We start from the raw sequence: 18,266 nt of genomic DNA on the forward strand, positions 1-18,266 counted from the left end.
CATTGGACTAAGTAATACATCCATCACATCATAGTTTTGAAATGTACCATTGCATCATGCACATTAGGTGAGGTCCCCCCAAATATCATCTCTTCTCCCATCTCCCCCCCTCCTTCCCTCTCTCTCCTCTTGCCTTCTATTTTCTGGACTATAGTTATGTTTTGCCATTCATATGAATGTGTAGGTGATTATATATTGATTTCATCTGTCTTCATCAGAGATAGTTTGAGTTCTCTATGGATTCTAGTTATCAGATCTTTGTCAGAAGCATAACCTGCAAAAATCTTCTCCCATTCTGAAGGTTGTCTGTTTGCTTTACTTACTGTGCTCTTGGCTATGCAAAAGCTTTTTAGTTTGATCAGATCCCAGTAATGTATTTTTGGTGTTGCTTCAATTTCCTGGGGGGGGTCCTCCTCATAAAATATTCTCCCAGGCCAATTTCTTCAAGTGTTTTCCCTGCTCTCTCTTCTAGTATTTTTATAGTTTCATGTCTTAAGTTTAAATCTTTTACCCAGTGAGAATCAATTTTTGTTAATAGTGAAAGGTGGGGGTCCAGTTTCTTTCTTCTACAGGTTGCCAGCCAGTTCACCCTGCACCATTTGTTAAATAGGGAGTCTTTCCTCCACTGAATGTTTTTGATAGGCTTGTCAAAGATCAAATGATGATAAGTAGCTGGGTTCATCTCTTGGTTTTCTATCTGTTCCATAAATCTACCTCTCTGTTTTTGTGCCAGTACCAATGCTATTTTGATTACTGTAGATTTATAGTATAGCCTGAAGTCTGTTAATGTGATATCTTCTGATTTTTTTTTATTTCTGAGTAACGTATTGGCTATTCAAGGTTTTTTTCTGATTCCATATAAAATGAAACACTAGTTTTTCCAATGCTTTAAAGTATGACAATAGTGCTTTAATGGGGATTGCATTAAATCTGTAGATTGCTTTGGGTAGTATGGACATTTTAAACAATGTTGATTCTTCCCAGCCATGAGCATGGTATGTTTTTCCATTTGTTAACATCTTCAGCTATTTCTTTTCTCAGAGTTTCATAATTCTCCTTATAGAGATCTTTCATGCCCTCAAAGGATATATTTTATTATCTTAGGTTAGGTGTGTATAACCTTAAAATAAATAGTAGAATATATTATTTATTTTGTGGAACTGAGGAAATACAAGTTATCATCTTTAAAACAAAATAGGAAAGGAATGAAAATAATTATTTCTGTAGATAGACCCACATTTTTATTCGGAGTAGGTCAAATATAGGCTATTCTTACTTACTATTAAATATTTGGCTCAAAGTTATTTCAAACCAAGGTCCTTGTAATTTTGCAGCAACTAGGCAGGAAATCCTGTTCTTAAAGAATTGTTCTTTCTGCCATTAATGTAGGGATGTGCCCCCTGAAAATAGCCTGAGAGAGTAATTGGCCCTGCAGAAATATTGGAATGAGGTAATACAAAACTATGAAGTGTTTTTGTTAATAAAACATATTTATACTAATAAAGGGTATATAATTCTAGATTTTTCTGTTTTATGTCAAACTCTTTTGCAAAGACAGCCAAAGTTTTTGACTGAAGCAAGTGTCCATATTCAATTATGACCCCAAAATAAACTTGAAAAATTCTAGAAATGAATTATTCTTTTATATTTAAAATATTCTGTAAATTATTTTTTGAATTAGAGAATAAGACAGTAGGCCAAGTTTTGGAATAAATAATGAACTCCACACATCTTTGTTAATATTTCATAAAATAATCCTGCAAATGTTAATAGACAAGGAATAATTTTGTGATTTTATTAGTCTTTCAAGTAGTCCAAAGGACAACCAGTTTGTTTTTTTCTAGTATCTGTGAAATGCTATCATAGTCATTCTTGTGAAAATTTACATAAATCCTTTTTCATTTAATGTAATAAGGCTACTAGATTACTAGAGAAGTATAATAAATTTACACTACTTTAGATTATCTGAAGAATTGTCTTTGAATTTATCTTGAGCTTATCTTGAGTTATAACTCAAAACACCGCAGGTCTTAGAATATCTATTTATGGTGTTTTAAGTGGCCACTGACGTGTAGTTTTTTTTTTTTTTTTGAGTTAGAGGAAATGGGTGAAGTTACAAAGAAAGTACCAAGAATTGTCCATAACTTATTGTTGATCTCATCTGTACTGCAGTCCACCCCAAGCGTCACACCTGTGAGCCACCATTTGCCATGGTTACATGGAGACAGAATTTGGGAAACACTGATCTATGTATATTACATTATATATTTGAGAAAGTCAGTGGTTTTAGATAACTTATTTAATATAAAATAGCTAGCTAGAAGTATAGCACAGAGGAAAAAGTCCTCAAGTAGAAATAAATGCACATTGGAGCTATTTCTTGGAAATAGCAGCAGAAAAATGATTGTTAACTGTGACCCGTAACTTCCCAAGAGTATGGAGTATAGATTTAGCACACCGTGTCCAAGACAGGTTCCATTACCAGTATGAATTTAGCATGCTTGTATCTCCTGTCTTACAATTCTGGCTGTCGTCAACAATTGTTTAAGTCATTGGAGGAGTTAATACTAACAGCATCCTTGTTTGTGTTGCATGAGTCAAATAGAATGATGATCCAATCAAAGAGAAGGGTCAGGTGATTGAGAATATAGAGTTTGGGGGTGGCAGCAATGCTGAACCAGAGTACTTCAGTGTAGACACAGAAAGAAGCAGAGATAATATGATAGCTTACATGTATGGAGCACTTACTACATATTACAGACATTATTCTAAGAAGTTTACACCTCTAATGTAACAGCCGCTTTATTCAGAAGGTACTATTTTGATCCCCATTTTTCAGATGTGGAGAATATGGCTTACCTATCTTAAATTATTTATTCACAATCATATAGCTGTGGTAGAGCAAGATTTTGGACTTTATCTGACTCAAGGCCCACATTCTTGAGTAGTGAGAGAAGCAGCGATATGGAGAAAACTAAAAACTAATAACTCTTCAGTTTCTAGGTCTGGTCTTCCTTGAAGACTATGTATTTACACTTTTGGGTTCTATGAGATTCACACTATGCTATCTTCTCCACTTTCTTATATAAGCTAAGTTTGTTTCTTAAACTAAAAGAGCCTTTACTAAATGTTGGGAATTTAGGAGAGAAGAGACTGAAGAGAGGCTTATCGGCATGCTATTGGAGCTATTTACACAGAATGTGAACTGCCAGACAGCGTAGCATTTTAACAAAGATATCTCCAACTAGAGGTGAGAGATATGGAGTACAGACATGATGCCTAGATGGCAAAAATGAACATCTATAAATAATAACATCGAAACCCTGGAACTTCTGAGAATGGTTATGTGACAGATTTAGGTTTAGAATTTTAACACTATTTTGATATTAAAGAGAAAGTTGCTTTACTATTATTATATGACACTAATAATGTGGTCAAAATATAATGAGAACTATAAAATCATGACATAGGATTATATTTTACCTGAATAATTTCTTTTAAGAAAAAATAGACAAGTTGATGCAAATGCTATTCTAATGAGTGTTCTTTGAATTCCATCATTGTATTGCAATTGTATCATCAAGAAGAATGATTTGTGTGCTATGCAACTCGGGTGCTCTTTTTTTGGCCCTCTTAAATAAGTACTCAATATAGCATTGTTGTCTACAAGCACAATGTCATATAATAGGTCTTTAGAACATTTTCTTTTCCTTTTTTTTTTCTCTTTCTTTCTTTTTGGATATGGAGTCTCTCTCTGTTGCTCAGGCTAGAATGCCATTGTGTCAGCCTAGCTCACAGCAACCTCTAACTCCTGGGTTCAAGGGATCCTCCTGCCTCAGCTTCTCAAGTAGCTGGGACTACAGGTTCCCATTAAGACACCTGATTAATATTCTGTTTTTTTTTTTTAGGTGAGATGGGGGGTCTCACTCTTTCTCAGACTGGCCTTGAATTCCTGAGCTCAAGCAATCCTCCCACCTCAGCTTTGCAGAGTGAAGGATTGCAGTTGTGAGCCACTATGCCTGGCGTAGAACATTTTCATAGGGTGTAACTAAAACATTATACCCATTGAACAGCAACTCTCTGTTTTTCTCTCCCCCCAGTCCCTGGTGAATTTCTTCTTTGATGAATTTGACTACTTTAGATTCCTCAAACAAGTGGAATCATGTGATACTTGTCCTGTGACTGGCTTATTTCACTTGGCATAATGTCCTCAAGATTCATCCATAACAAAAGAAGGAATATCTGCCACATATAACAGACGTGATTTCCTTTGTTATGGCTGAATACTATTACATTATAGGCATATATCATATTTTAATTAATTAAATAATTTAAATGGAAAAATACAAAGTGTGCATATTTATCATGTACAACATGTTTTGAAATGTGTATACATTGTGGAACGGCTAAAACTAGCTAATTAACATATGCATTACCTCACATAACTTATTTTCCTGTTGAGAACCCTCAAACTCTGCTCTCAGTAATTTTCGAGAATACAGTGCACTGTTATTGATATAGAAACCATGCTGTACACCATGTATTTCTCTTGACAGTATTTTTTCTATCTCACATTTTGTACCCTTTGACCAAGATCTCCCGTCATCCTCCACACATGGTAACCACTATTCAACTCTCTATTCTACAAGTTCAACTTTTTTAGGTTTCACATGTAAGTGAGATCATGCAGTATTTGTCTTTCTGTGCCTGGCTTATTTCATGTAACACAGTGTCCTTCAGGTTAATCCTTGTTATTGCAAATGACAAGATTTCCTTCTTTTTTAAAACTCTGAATGGTATTTATTTCATTGTGTGTGTATATGCCACATTTTCTTTATTCGTTCATTCTTTGAGGGACCCTTAGCTTGATTCTATGTCTTAGCTGTAGTGAATAATGCAATGAACATGGGAGTGCTGATTATCTCTTCAACATACTGATTTCATTTCCTTTATGTATAGGCCCCCAAATGGAATTGCTGGATCACAACCACTTCTTTTTCTTAGTTTTTTTTTAAAGGAAACTTTATAAACAAACAGTTATGTTTTCCTTAATGACTGTAACTAATTTATATTCTTGCCAACAGTGTGCAAGTGTTGCCTTTTCTCCACATTCTTGCCAATACTAATCGTTTGTCGTTTTGACAATGGCCTTTCTAACATGTGTGATGTGATGTGTCATTGTGATTTTAATTTGCATCTCTCTGATGAATAATGATTTCGACCATTTTTAAAATAAATATGTTGGCCATATTTGTAAGTCTTCTTTTGAGAAACGTCTATTCAGGTCCTCTGCCTATTCTTTAATGTGGTTATTTGTTTTCTTACTATTGAGTTGTTTTAGTTCCTCTTATGTTTTAGATACTAATCGCTTATCAGATGTATGATTTGCAAATATTTTCTCCCATTCTGTAGGCTATCATTTGGATCTGTTGATTGTTTCCATGGTTGTGCAAAGCATAATTCATTTGTTGTTATCACACATGTTTATTTTTACTTTCATTGCCTATGTGTTTGGCTTTATATCCTTTCCTAAGGCAATACCATGGAGCTTTTTTTTTTTTTTTTTTTTTTGTAGAGACAGAGTTTCACTTTATTGCCCTCGGTAGAGTGCCGTGGCATCACACAGCTCACAGCAACCTCCAACTCCTGGGTTTAGGCGATTCTCCTGCCTCAGCCTCCCGAGTAGCTGGAACTACAGGCGCCCACCACAACGCCTAGCTATTTTTTGTTGCAGTTTGGCTGGGGCTGGGCTCGAACCCACCACCCTCTGTATATGGGGCTGGCGCTCTGCTCACTGAGCCACAGGCGCTGCCCTATTCTGTTTTTCTATATGTATTTTTTTCGACCAGTTTTGCAGTTTCAGGTCTTACCTTTGAAGTCTCTAATCCATCTTGAGATAATTTTTTGTATCTGGTATGAGATAAGGGTTTCATTTCTTTCTTCTGAATGTGAATAATCAATTGTCCCAAGACCATTTATTGAAAATAATGACTTTATTGTATATTCTTGGGAACTTTATCAAAAATCAATTGACTATGAATATGTGAATTTTTTCTGAGCTCTCTATTATATTCCATTGGTATATGCATGCATTTTAATGCTAGTACTATACTGGTAGATTTGCTATATATGTAATTTCTTTTTTTTTTTTTAGAGACAGAGTCTCGCTTTATTGCCCTCAGTAGAGTGCTATGGTGTCACACAGCTCACAGCAACCTCCAGCTTCTGGGCTTAGGTGATTCTCTTGCTTCAGCCTCCCAAGTAGCTGGGACTACAGGCGCCTGCCACAATGCCCAGCTATTTTATGTTGCAGTTTGGCCGGGGCGGGGTTTGAACCCACCACCCTCAGTATATGGAGCTGGCACCCTACCCACTGAGCCAAAGCGCTGCCCTCATTTTTTTTTTTTTTTGAGACAGAGTTTCAAGCTGTTACCCTGGGTAGAGTGTCATAATGTCATCAAAGCTCACAGCAACTTCCAACTCTTGGGCTCAAGTGATCCTCTTACCTCAGTTTTTCTGTTTTTAGTATAGATGGGTCTTCCTCTTGCTAAGGCTGTTCTTGAACTTGTGAGCTCAAGCAGTTCACCTGCCTCAGCCTCCCAGAGTGCTAGGATTACAGGTGTGAGTCAGTACACCCAGGCTGTAGTGTATTTTGAAGTCAGATAGTGTGATGCCTTCATTGTTTTTCTTTCTGCTCAAGACTGCTTTGGGGTCTTTTATGGTTCCATAAACAGTTTTTTTTTTTTTGGAATCTGTAGATAACTTTGAGTAGTATGGACATTTTAACAGTATTAGTTCTTCTAATCTCTGAACACAAAATCTCTTTTCATTTATCTGTCTTCATCAGTGTTTTACAGTTTTTTGTGTGCAGGTCTTTTACCTCCTTGGTTAAATTTATTCGTAAGTATTTTATTTTATTTTTAGCTATTTTAAATGGGATTGGTTTCTTGATTTCCTTTTTAGATAATTTGATGTTGGTCTATAGAAACTACTACTTTTTGTATGTTGATTTTATATTTTGCAACTTTACTGAATTTATTTATTAGTTGTAGAGTTTTTAGGGTTTTCTAGTTCATATCATATGCAAAGAGGGGACAATTTAACTTCTTTCTTTCCAATGTGCATAATTTTATTTCTTTCTCTTGCCCAGTTGCTCTGGCTGAGACTTCCAGTAGCATGTGGGAATAGAAGTAATGAGAGTGAGCATTCTTGTTTTACTCCCAATTTTAGAGGAAAAGCCTCCTCAAAAGTATGATGTTAGCTGTGGATTTATCATAGATGGCCTTTATTGTGTTATATTCCTTCTAAACTTAATTTGCTGAGAGTTTATATCATTAAAGAATATTGTATTTTGTCAAATGCCTTTTCTGCATCATTTGAGATGATCATGTGATTTTTGTCCTTCCTTCTATTAATATGATGAATCACATTTATAAGTTTGTATATGTTGAACCACCTTTGCATCTCTGGAATAAAACACACTTTATCAACATTAATGATCCTTTTAATGTGCTGTTGAATTCAGTTATTGTAGTATTTTGTTGAAAAAATTTATACAGCTGTATTCATCAGAGATATTAGCCTATATATTTTTCCCGTGGAGTGTCTTTGTCTAGCTTTGATATCAGGGTAATGCTGGCCTCATGGCATGAGTTGTGAAGCATTCCATCTTCTTCAACTTTTTGAAAGAGTTTGAGAATAATTGTTATTAATTGTTTATATATTTGGTAGAATTCAGCTGTGAAGTTGTCAAGTGCTAAGCTTTTCATAGACAAGAGACTTTTTACTATTGATTAAATCTCTTTACTAGTTATAGGTCTGTTCATATTTCTATCGGTATTTCAGTCTTTGTAGGTTGTATGTGTCTAGGAATTTAACCATTTCTTCTAGGTTATTCAATTTGTTGGTATATAATATTTCATTGTATTTTTTGTATTTCTGCAGTATCAGCTGTACTGTCTTTTCTTTCTGATTTTATTTATTTTGGGTCTACGTTTTCTCATATTTATTCTAGCTGAAAGTTTGTCAATTTTATCTTTTAAAAACCCAACTCTTCTTCTGTTAATATTTTCTATTGTTTTTCTAGTCTCTATTTTATTTATGTTTTCTCTGACCTACATTGTTTCCTTACTTCTTCTACCTTTGGATTTAATGTTTGTTTCATAGTTTCTTGCAATTTTGAGTAAAGCTTTTCGTTTGAATTTCTTCTTCTTTTCTTGATGTAGACATTTATTGCTATAAAATTCTCTCTTAGTACTGCTGTTATTGCATCCCAAATTTTTAGTATTCTGTTTTTGTTTTCACCTATCTAAGACATTTTCTAATTTCCAGTTTTTTCTTCTTTGACCTGTTAGTTGTTAAAGAGTATGTATTCAATTTCCATATCTTTGTGAAATTTATAGTTTTTCATCTATTAACATCAAGTTTCATTCTACTGTGGTTGGAAAAAATGTTTTGGTATAATTTAAATCTTCATAAATTTGTTAAGGCTTTGGTTGGGTTTTGTGATCCAACATGTGGTCTATCCCAGATAATGTTCATGGGAACTTCTGAAGAATATGTGTTCTGATGCTGTTGGGTGGAATGCTTTATGTATGCATGTATTGGGTTCATTTGGTCTTCAGTGTTGTTTAAGTCCTCTGTTTCTTTATTGATTTTCTGTATGAGTATTATATCCATGGTTGAAAGTAGGGGATTGGAGTCTCATATTACTATAGTATTGTTTATTTTCCTCACCCTTCAGTTCCATCAGTGTGTGCTTAATGTATTTATGTGCTCTGATAATGGATATATATATATATAATATATAATATAATATATATACACATATGTATGTATATATATAAAATATATATCTTCCTGGTGAGTTAATCCTGTTTTTATTGTATGATATCCTTGTTTGTTTTTTGTGATAGTTTTTGAGTTAAATTCTTTTTTGTCTGATATAAGCATGTTATGGTGTTTTTTGGCTACCACTTGCCTAGAATATCGTCTTTTACTTTATTACTTTCAGCCTATGTGTGTCATTACATCTAAAGTGAGTCTCTTGTAGACAGTAGATAGTTGAATCTTTTAAAAAAAATCTATATAGCTACTCCATGTCTTTTTACTAGTGAGTTTAATACATTTACATTAAAATAATTATTGATAGTGAAGGACTTACTATTGCAATTTTATTCCTTGTTTTCAGACTTGTAGTTCTTTTGTTCTTTTTCTCCTTTGCTGCTTCCTCTGTTTCTTTTTTTTGTTGTTGTTGTTTGTTTGTTTTTGTTTTTTTGTAGAGACATGCTTTGATTCCTTTTCAAATTTTCTTCTGTGTATCATGTAGTGGTATTTTCCTTGTGATGGGATTTACACAAACTATCTAGTTATAATAATCTATTTTAAGCTAATATCACTTTAAGTTCAATTGCATATAAAAACTACACTTTTGCTCACCATTCCATTTGTTATTAATGTCACAAATTACATCATTTTATATTGTGCATCTATTAACATCTTTATGGTTACAGTTTTTTATACTTTAGTTTCTTAACTCTATACCAGAATTATTAAAAGTAATTTATGCACCACCACTACAGTATTATAGTATTTTGTATTTTTCTACATATTTACCTTTGCCGGCAAGTTTTATACTTTCATATGCTTTCCTATTTCTGTTTGGCTTCTTTTAGTTTCAACTTGAAGGACTCCTTTTAGCATTTCTGGTACAGCAGGTTTATTAGTGATGAATTCCCTCAGCTTTTGTTATCTGGTAGAAGTTATCTCTCTTTTATTTTTCAAAGGTAGTTTTGCTAAACATAGCATTGCTCATTGGCAGGTTTAAAAAAATTTAAATTTATTATTATTATTATTGCACTTTAACTGTATTGTCACACTCCCTTCTAGTCTGCAAGGTTTCTGCAGAGAAACCCACTGAGTGTCTAATGGGGCGGTTTTTTGTATATCACACATTGTATGTCTTGCTGCTTTCAAAATTATCTCTTTATCTTTTAAGTTGACAATTTGATTATAATGTGGCTTGGTGTGGACTTCTTTGAGTTATCTTACTTTTAGTATATCAGCCATTATATATGTAAATAAATTTTATGCCCTTCTGTCTTTCTCTTCTTTTCCATCTTCCATAATACATATATTAGTTCACTTGATGGTGTTTCATAAGTCCTTTAGGCCTTTTTTTCCCCTTTGTTCCTCTGGGTAATTTCGAATGGCCTATCTTAAGTTTGCTTATTCTTTCTTCTGCTTGAGTAAGCCTGCTATTGAAACTCTTTAGTGAAGTTTTCAGTTCATTTATTGTAATCATCAGCTCCCAGATTTCTGTTTGATTACTTTTTATATTTTCTATCTGTTCATTGAAATTCTCATTATGTCCATTTATTTCTTTCCTCAAGTAAGAAAATATCTTTGTAAAGATTATTTTGAATTCTTGGTCAGGTAGTTGTCATACCTCCATTTCTTCATGGTTGGCTTTGGAGGTTTATTTTGTATCATTGGGCCATTCTTTGTGTTCCTTGTAACATTGTGTTGGCACTTCGGACCTCTACCAGTCTTTATCTATAGGCCTTATGTAGGGAAAGACTTTATCAGTTGGTTTGGCTAGAGATTTTGAGACTCTCTGATGTGTCTTCTCTTAACATGTTTCCCAGTTTGTTGTTGTTTCCAGTAGCCCCTAGGCATCTAGAATGTGTTGTGTTTTATCAGCATTCTGAGTAGGGCTGTAGAAACCAGTCCCTCAGACATCCATCCAAAAAGCTGAAACTTTGGATGCATGTTCCACTCTCCTGAAGTAGAGACCACCAAACTATATTGAATTCTGTCTGCTTTATTATGGGCCCTCTACGGTAGCAGCACACTGCCCAGTTTTTTTTTGTTTTTTTTTTTTCCTCATTGGTGCTGAGGCATCTAGAGTATACCACATCCTATTTGAGACAGAAGAGACAAAAACCAATCCCTTGGCAGCTCTGAAAAGTTAAAACACATGCCCCACTCTTTTCTTGTCCCCTGATGGAGGGGACACTAAGCCTTATTAGCCCCTGCTGTGCTGTACTTTGGTCTCACTAAAGCAACAGACTGTTTCCCAGCTCTTTTGTTCTGCAGTGGCTTCCAGGCATTTAGAGTTTTCTGACTCCCATCAGCATTCCAAGACAGATTACACAGAAGCTAAGTCCCTCAGGTAGCTTCCCAGGGTCAGAACAGGTGATGCATAGTTCAGTCTTCTCTTTAACTCTTTAGGGAGAAGCTAGTAGCTTAGAGTTTCCTCTTGATTATGTGGCACTGTTCCAGAAAGAAGGACTATAGCATAAGAGGAGAGGTACTGGCTTGGTACAACTGATTTCATGCATTGCTGGGATACAAAAGCTTCTTGTCTGGTTTCTGAGTTTCTCATAAAGGCAGTTGGTTTAGGTATTGTTAAATTAGTATTTCTATCAGAGGAAGGAGGATCTTGGACTTCTTATTCTGACATCTTGCCGATGTCATCTATACTCTATTTGATTGAATTTTTTCATGTATTAAATATAGAAATACTGTAATCCTCCTCTGAGAGGCTGAGGCAGGTAGATTGCCTAAGGTCACAGGTTTGAGACCAGCCTGAGGGAGAGAAAGACCTGGTCTCTAAAAATAGCTGGGCATTGGCAAGACATGATTGCAAGAGGGACTTTACCTAACAATTGCAATCAGTGTAACCTGGCTTATTGTACCCTCAATGAATCCCCAACAATAAAAAAAGAAAAAAGAAAAAAAAATAGCTGGGCATTGTGGCTGGCGCCTGTAGTTCCAGCTACTTGGGAGGCTGAGACAAAAGAATTGCTTGTGCCCAAGAGTTTGAGGTTGCTGTGAGTCATGATGCTACAGCACTCTACTGAGGGCAACAAGCAAGACTCTGTCTCTCTCTCTTTCTGTCTCTCTCTCTCTCTATATATAAACTATCATTTATATATATATATATATATATATATACCTTTTGTCCTTTATCCTAGAATGCAGACCAGATTTAGCCTAAACTCCCCACTCTCTACTTCCTTCACACTAGAGTTTTCTCTAGTTTCACCGGCCTCAATCCATGTAGGAGGAACCTCTAGAGTTTATCTTCCCCATTAGCTTCAGAATACAAAAAACACACACACACAAAAAAAAAAGTAGGGACACTATTTACTCACCACAAATTCATGTAATCTTGGAAAGCTAACTAATCATGAGGTATTTAGTTCATGCTGGACTACAAGGTACAGTAGTCTAATGGGCAAGTTCAGCTGAAACATGTTTTATTTGTCTAACCCAGTATTTCTAAATTTTTAAAAATATATTGCCATACTTAAAAATTTGGTTGTTTTATATAAAAATCTAGATTCTTGGCTTCTCCTAAATAACCTAAAGTTCTGCAATAGTGGATCCAAATTTCCTTAAGGTAAACAATAGCTTAAGATTGAATAAAACTGCCTTTTTTTTTACTTAGGAAATATGTTCTTCATTTATTCCCAGTTGTGCCTGTCTACTATATCCATTTATGCTACCTTTTCAGTGTGGGAGGGATTTTGATTTCATGATCCTGATATACTACAGTAGTATAGTTCTTTCCCTTGGACAGTTTGGGTGGGAGGGTATCCATTAAAAATGAGGAGAAGACAAGGAGATTTGAAGATATGAGTATCAATATTCTCTCTGACAGAATCTTTTAAGAGATTGAATAAACTCAATTGGGAATACACTTGTTTCAGTTTAGAAGTACATAATTTATCCTTTTGTATTTGATTAAAAAATTCATAAAATTTTGCATTAGTTCTTGACTTTCCAAACATGTAATGGAGTTCAGCCTCTATTCTAAATGATCACAGTGAGTAAATTCTTTTGGTGAAGAACATCAGCCTTAGTAACTACAAGAGGGTTATTTATTGCCTGTTATGCTTTTCTTGTTACTTTCTTCAGTTTACCTTGGTATATGGTTTCATTGTCTAGAAGGACTGAAATTTGCAGAAGTGATTTTCTAGTGCCATAACAAAAAAGATTAATAGTGACAGTTTTCTAAAATATGTGTTTCCTACCAGAGGCAGCGTTCTCAGCCCATTTCCTTTAATGATATCTGGTAAGGATCTGATAAGCTTTATTCTACTTTGCAGAGGTCAAAGGTCATTGTCTTCCCCTTCATTCCAGCAGCCAACAACAAAATCAGGCAAATGTTATCACCATCATGCAGGAAGCTGTGGGCTTGCTTGTGTTAAACAGAGCACAAATACAGGAAAAGTGTCAGGCAGGTTAAAAGCTGGGAGAGCTATGCTAGGAGAATATTATGCTAATAATGTTACAGACATACTGGAGATATGTGATTAGATTTCAGTAAAAAGTATGTAGAAATCCTTAAGCATTAAAAAAACATAAAAAGTGGCCATATTATCTTACTTTTTCTGGACTGATGATCCCCTACTTTTAAAAATAGAAAAATAACAGCTAAATTGAAAGCAGTTATATTAGGAAATAGCACAATTTCTCAGAACATGCAATTAAAAGTTCTGAATTTTAAAATTGTTCCCTTCTGTTTTGTGTAATAAAAATTCCTAATTATATTCTCATATTTCAAAAGAAAGGGGTATCTCCATTTTGTGGTTAAAGCTTTGTGATAAATACAAATTTGTGCCTTTTGAAAACTAAAGAACTCATTTTACTAAAAGGTTTTATTTTGTATATTTCAATAGGGGGTATGCATCTTTTGAGTCAAGGTGGGTATATTTTACAGATATCTACCAATATAGTTTTATATACTATAGCATATTTGCTAAAAAATTATCTGAAGAGTTTTCATAATATTTTGCAAATCCATTCTATTGAAAGATTAAAAGCAATATGAATTGTAAAAACTTTAGGAGAAGAGAAACAAAAATAATAATATACAGACCTTCACTTTGATACAGCTGCGGTGAACATTTTGATTCATTTTCTCTCTATACTTTTCAACATATTTTCAAGCTTGCAGTCAAATGTATATGTATACATATAAGTATACATAGACATCTTATGTGTATATATATATATTTATAACATGGAATATCACCTTTTCTTAAAAATTGACTTTATGTCATACATATTTTCATGTTTTTTATTTCTAATAATCTTCATTTTCAATATCTGCATCTCGTATCATTGACTAAACGTCATAATTTATTTATTCAGTGAGCAATTGTAGAGGCATACAAAAGATTTTCTTTTTATTGAGACTCTTAAAACTTATGGTTACTGCGGGGACAGCACCTCTTTATATCTTGTGTCTTCTTATGCCCATGATCAAGAAGCACCATGTCAGTTTTGCTGCTAGTGGCCAGCTAGGATCTGGGGGGCCGCCAGCCATGATTTTGGTTTCGGTGCTGGATGCATTAGCAGCTGTGGCTTGGGGGATTCATCCAGAAGGAGTGGAATTGCTGCAGACATTTTTGGGGTTTGGTGAGCAGTAGATAATCAGGGACCCTGTGCTGCGATGGCAGAGCCCCACAGGGAAGATTCAGGAGCATCCCAGCCTATCTGACAGCAAACAGCAGCGGAATCAAGATGCCGCGGACCTGCGGGAGAGCTTTGTCTCCCGAGCGCTGCAGTTGGACCTGACTGCACTGTGTGACGAGAAGAGTTGGGAAGAGCCCGCTCTGCCTTCTCTTCCTGGCAGAGGGAGACCATCGAGGCTGACCAAGCCTGCCCCTCCCCGCACGCCGGGCGCCAGATGGGTCAGCTGCGGGGTGAAGATAGAGACCCCCTGCTCTCACCTGGGTTCTACGCTTACCAGCAGGGCAGGCAATACTTGGATGACACAGAAGTGCCTCCTTCTCCCCCAAATTCCTATTCTTTCCTGAGGTGACGAAGCTCCTCTTTGGGACCCTACGGCGAGGAGCAAGGAAGACCTGACCCCCGTCCAGCTCACACCCAGGATTCAGAGCCTCAGAAAGAAGATCCGGAAGTTTGAGGATAGATTTGAAGAAGAGAGAAAATACAGAGTTCCCACAGCTACAAAGCAGCCAGCCCAGAGGTTCTGAAATGAACAGATGACCTTGCCAAATTCTGCAAACAACTTAGAGTCCAAACTCAAGATATCTGAAGAGGACCTAACTCCCCAGGATGCGGCAGCGAAGCAACACACTCCCCCAGAGTTTTGGTTCCCAACTCGAGAAAGAAGATAAGCAGCAGGAGCTGGTAGACAAAGCAGCAGAGCCCCGCCTGGAAGCCACACTGGACAGCGCCCTGCAGAACCTGCAAGAGGAGTGGGCACAGGCCAGCTGTCCCGACGACATTAAGGATGTGATCAAAGACCAAAGTGCTAACGGGAAAGTAGCCCTACGTAAGGCCCTGTTATGTTACGAAAGCATTCTCAGACGGCCGGTAACAAAGGATGAACGTCAGGTTACGAAACCACTGTATGACAGGTGCCAGCTGGTGAAACAGATCCTGTCCTGAGACCGCACCATCCCCATCATCGGTTCCCCTCGAGCAAGCGCAGAAGCCCTTTGCTGCAACCAATTATCCAGGACGAAACTGCTTCCTTCTTCACGGAGATGAAGGTGAAGACCTCCAGCTGCTGACTGGTCACTAAATCTGTGTCACTCACCTGCCTCCCCTGCCCTCCTGCGAATGCAAAGCGGTTGTGATTGGGCCCGGGGTGAAGGCTTCTCTTAGGGTCCCCTAAAACCAGCAGCTGCATATAACCAACTTTGGGCAACACCCTTTTATTTATATTATGTGCTAGTGGAATGCCTTAGTTTTATTTCATTCCATCTTTCTTTTTTGTAAGTTTTGTTTGTTGTTTGTTTTGTTTTTACTTTCTTTTCAGGGACTATTATTTTGTTTGATTTTGTTTCCCAGACTGTCTTTTGTTGGGGTTTTGTTTTCTGTCTTTGGGGAGTGTATTTTCTATATTCTGAAAACTTGAATTAGCTCACTGGACCAATAAAAATAAATCTCATATACTGAGTTTATTGAAACATCAAAAGTAACAAAGACAAAAAAAAAAAAAAGAAGGACCAAGGACCGTGTCATCTATATAAATTATTGGATGTTGTGCACCTATTGTAACAGGCACATGCCCTTGGTACAAGGTAATTAAATAGAAAAACATGAAGTTGCTATTTGTAGGGGATAGTTAATGGTGTTGCGTAGGATTTGCTGTAATTCTCTCCAAATTCAGGATCCATTTCCAGTTTGGATTCAAGCAATGTCTTTTGAAGAGGCTTAAAATATGTATCATCTAGGCATCAGAGAAGAATTAGGCTGGTCCTTCTGCCAAAGTGCAGACAGTGAGAACCAGCATTTGAGATAACATCTGGGTCGATAAGGAAAAATAGTGCAGAAAAAACTCTTGTCTTAAAGAGCATTTTATTTTTTGGATGTGTTTCATACTACACTTGGGCTAAATGTGATATTTACATGCCTATTTGTACTGGGAAAACTATACTGGTTGGGAACTTTTGATCTTAGGACCCCAGGAAAATTCTAATAGTCATACATTGTTTGATTATCTTCTCTGTTGCTCATAAAGAAAAAAACACCAAAGTCCTAAAGCTCAGCACACCTTTATCAGAGAGCAGTTGCCATAATTATCGGGAACAATACTGTGTACGCTCTGACACTAGAGAAAGAATAGATATCAGTGCTTAACTCACCTCTTTCTCAACTTCTTTCTCTTCTTCCTTCCTACCTTTCTTTTCTCCCCCTATTTACATTTCTTTTCTCTGTACCCCAACCTCACTCATCTCTTTCTTTGTTTAAAGGAGATAACTTGACAACTAGATATTTTAAAAAACCAGATAGATTGAAGCTGTTGAGTATCTTTTGCTACAGAGTACAGTATGAAATAAAGGATCATTTTTATCTTCATAGGAATAATGATGTTTTTAATAATGCTATTAAAAGTCTAAAATTTCTATCATGAAATCCCCAAACTACAGATGTTGGTGAGGATGCAGAAAGAAGGGAACACTTCTACACTGCTGGTGGGAATGCAAGCTAATTCGACCTTTTAGGAAAGAAGTTTGGAGAACACTCAAGGAACTAAAAGTAAACATATTGTTCGATCCTGCAATTTCTCTACTAGGTATATACCCAGATGATCAAAAATTATTTTACAACAAAGATGTTTGCACCAGAATTTTATTTCAGCCCAATTCATAATAGCCAAGACATGGAAACAGCCCAAGTGCCCATCGACCCATGAATGGATTAACAAATTGTGATATATGTACACCATGGAATACTAGGCAGCCATAAAAAAGAAAGAGACTTCACATTTTTTATGTTTACCTGGATGGAGCTGGAACATATTCTTCTTAGTAAAGTATCTCAAGAATGGAAAAAAAAGTATCCAATGTACTCAATACTACTATGAAATCAATATATAATCACCTACACACTCATACGCATGGCAAAACATAACTATAGTCCAGAAAGTAGAAGGGAAGAGGAGAGAGAGGGGAGGGGGGATATGGGAGGAGGGAGAGCATTAGGGGGAACCTCACCTAATGTGCATGATGCAATGGTACATTTCAAAACTATTAAGAAATGAGTATAATTGTGATGTAAGTGTTATTTAGTTCGATGTTAGCATTTCACATTGTATATTGAAGCAATACCCTGAACTCCATAAATGCATCAATGTACAAAGTTATGATTTAATAAAAAAAAGTTTAAAAAAAGTCTAAAATTTCAGTTGACATTATCAGTTTCTAACCATTGGAGAATTCCATGTTTTCTTATTTATACCTTTGCTTTCAAATATTCTACCATTGAAGAAATATATTTAATGTTTTTTCACAAATAAATTTTCTTAAAAAACCACATTATAAAGAAAAAAAGAAACCTACTGACACAGCTTGATTAAAAACAACTCTGCCCTGTTTTTATTTATGAAAATCATACATGGGAATATCAAAAGAAAGACAGAAATGATTTAGCTAGTTTAGTTTTGTGTTGGGCTGTTGCTGGACACAACAACAAAGAGAAGAGTCTTTCTCTGCTGCATCCCAGATGTTACGAAGCTGTTGAACTTGGGTTTAACTGACCCAGGAGAATCACTTGGCTGCTAGTGTGGCCCTGCTTCTGGCTTGGGGGAGATCAAGGAAAGCCCTTTCAGCATGTCTGAGAGCCAGATCCAGGGTGTCTCCGGCAAGCTGGGGAGCACTTTGGCAAAAATCTCTGGAATTGTGCAATCTCTCTGTTTTTTTCCAACTTTTCCCTCTCAAGATCACATGCTTAAATTGGGCCATGCAGCTGTGTGTGGGTGGAGTGCTTACACTTACAGC

General features: G+C 36.0%; 1 pseudogene; it reads left to right on the forward strand.

Moving 5' to 3' along the window:
* Nucleotides 1-15,554, forward strand: part of LOC128589741 (protein FAM13A-like) — a 49,493-nt pseudogene extending 33,939 nt beyond the window's left edge.
* The last annotated feature ends 2,712 nt before the right edge of the window (nt 15,555-18,266 follow it).

The sequence above is a fragment of the Nycticebus coucang genome, chromosome 7 (genome assembly GCF_027406575.1).
Source record: "Nycticebus coucang isolate mNycCou1 chromosome 7, mNycCou1.pri, whole genome shotgun sequence".
In the NCBI taxonomy this organism is placed as follows: Eukaryota; Metazoa; Chordata; class Mammalia; order Primates; family Lorisidae; genus Nycticebus; species Nycticebus coucang.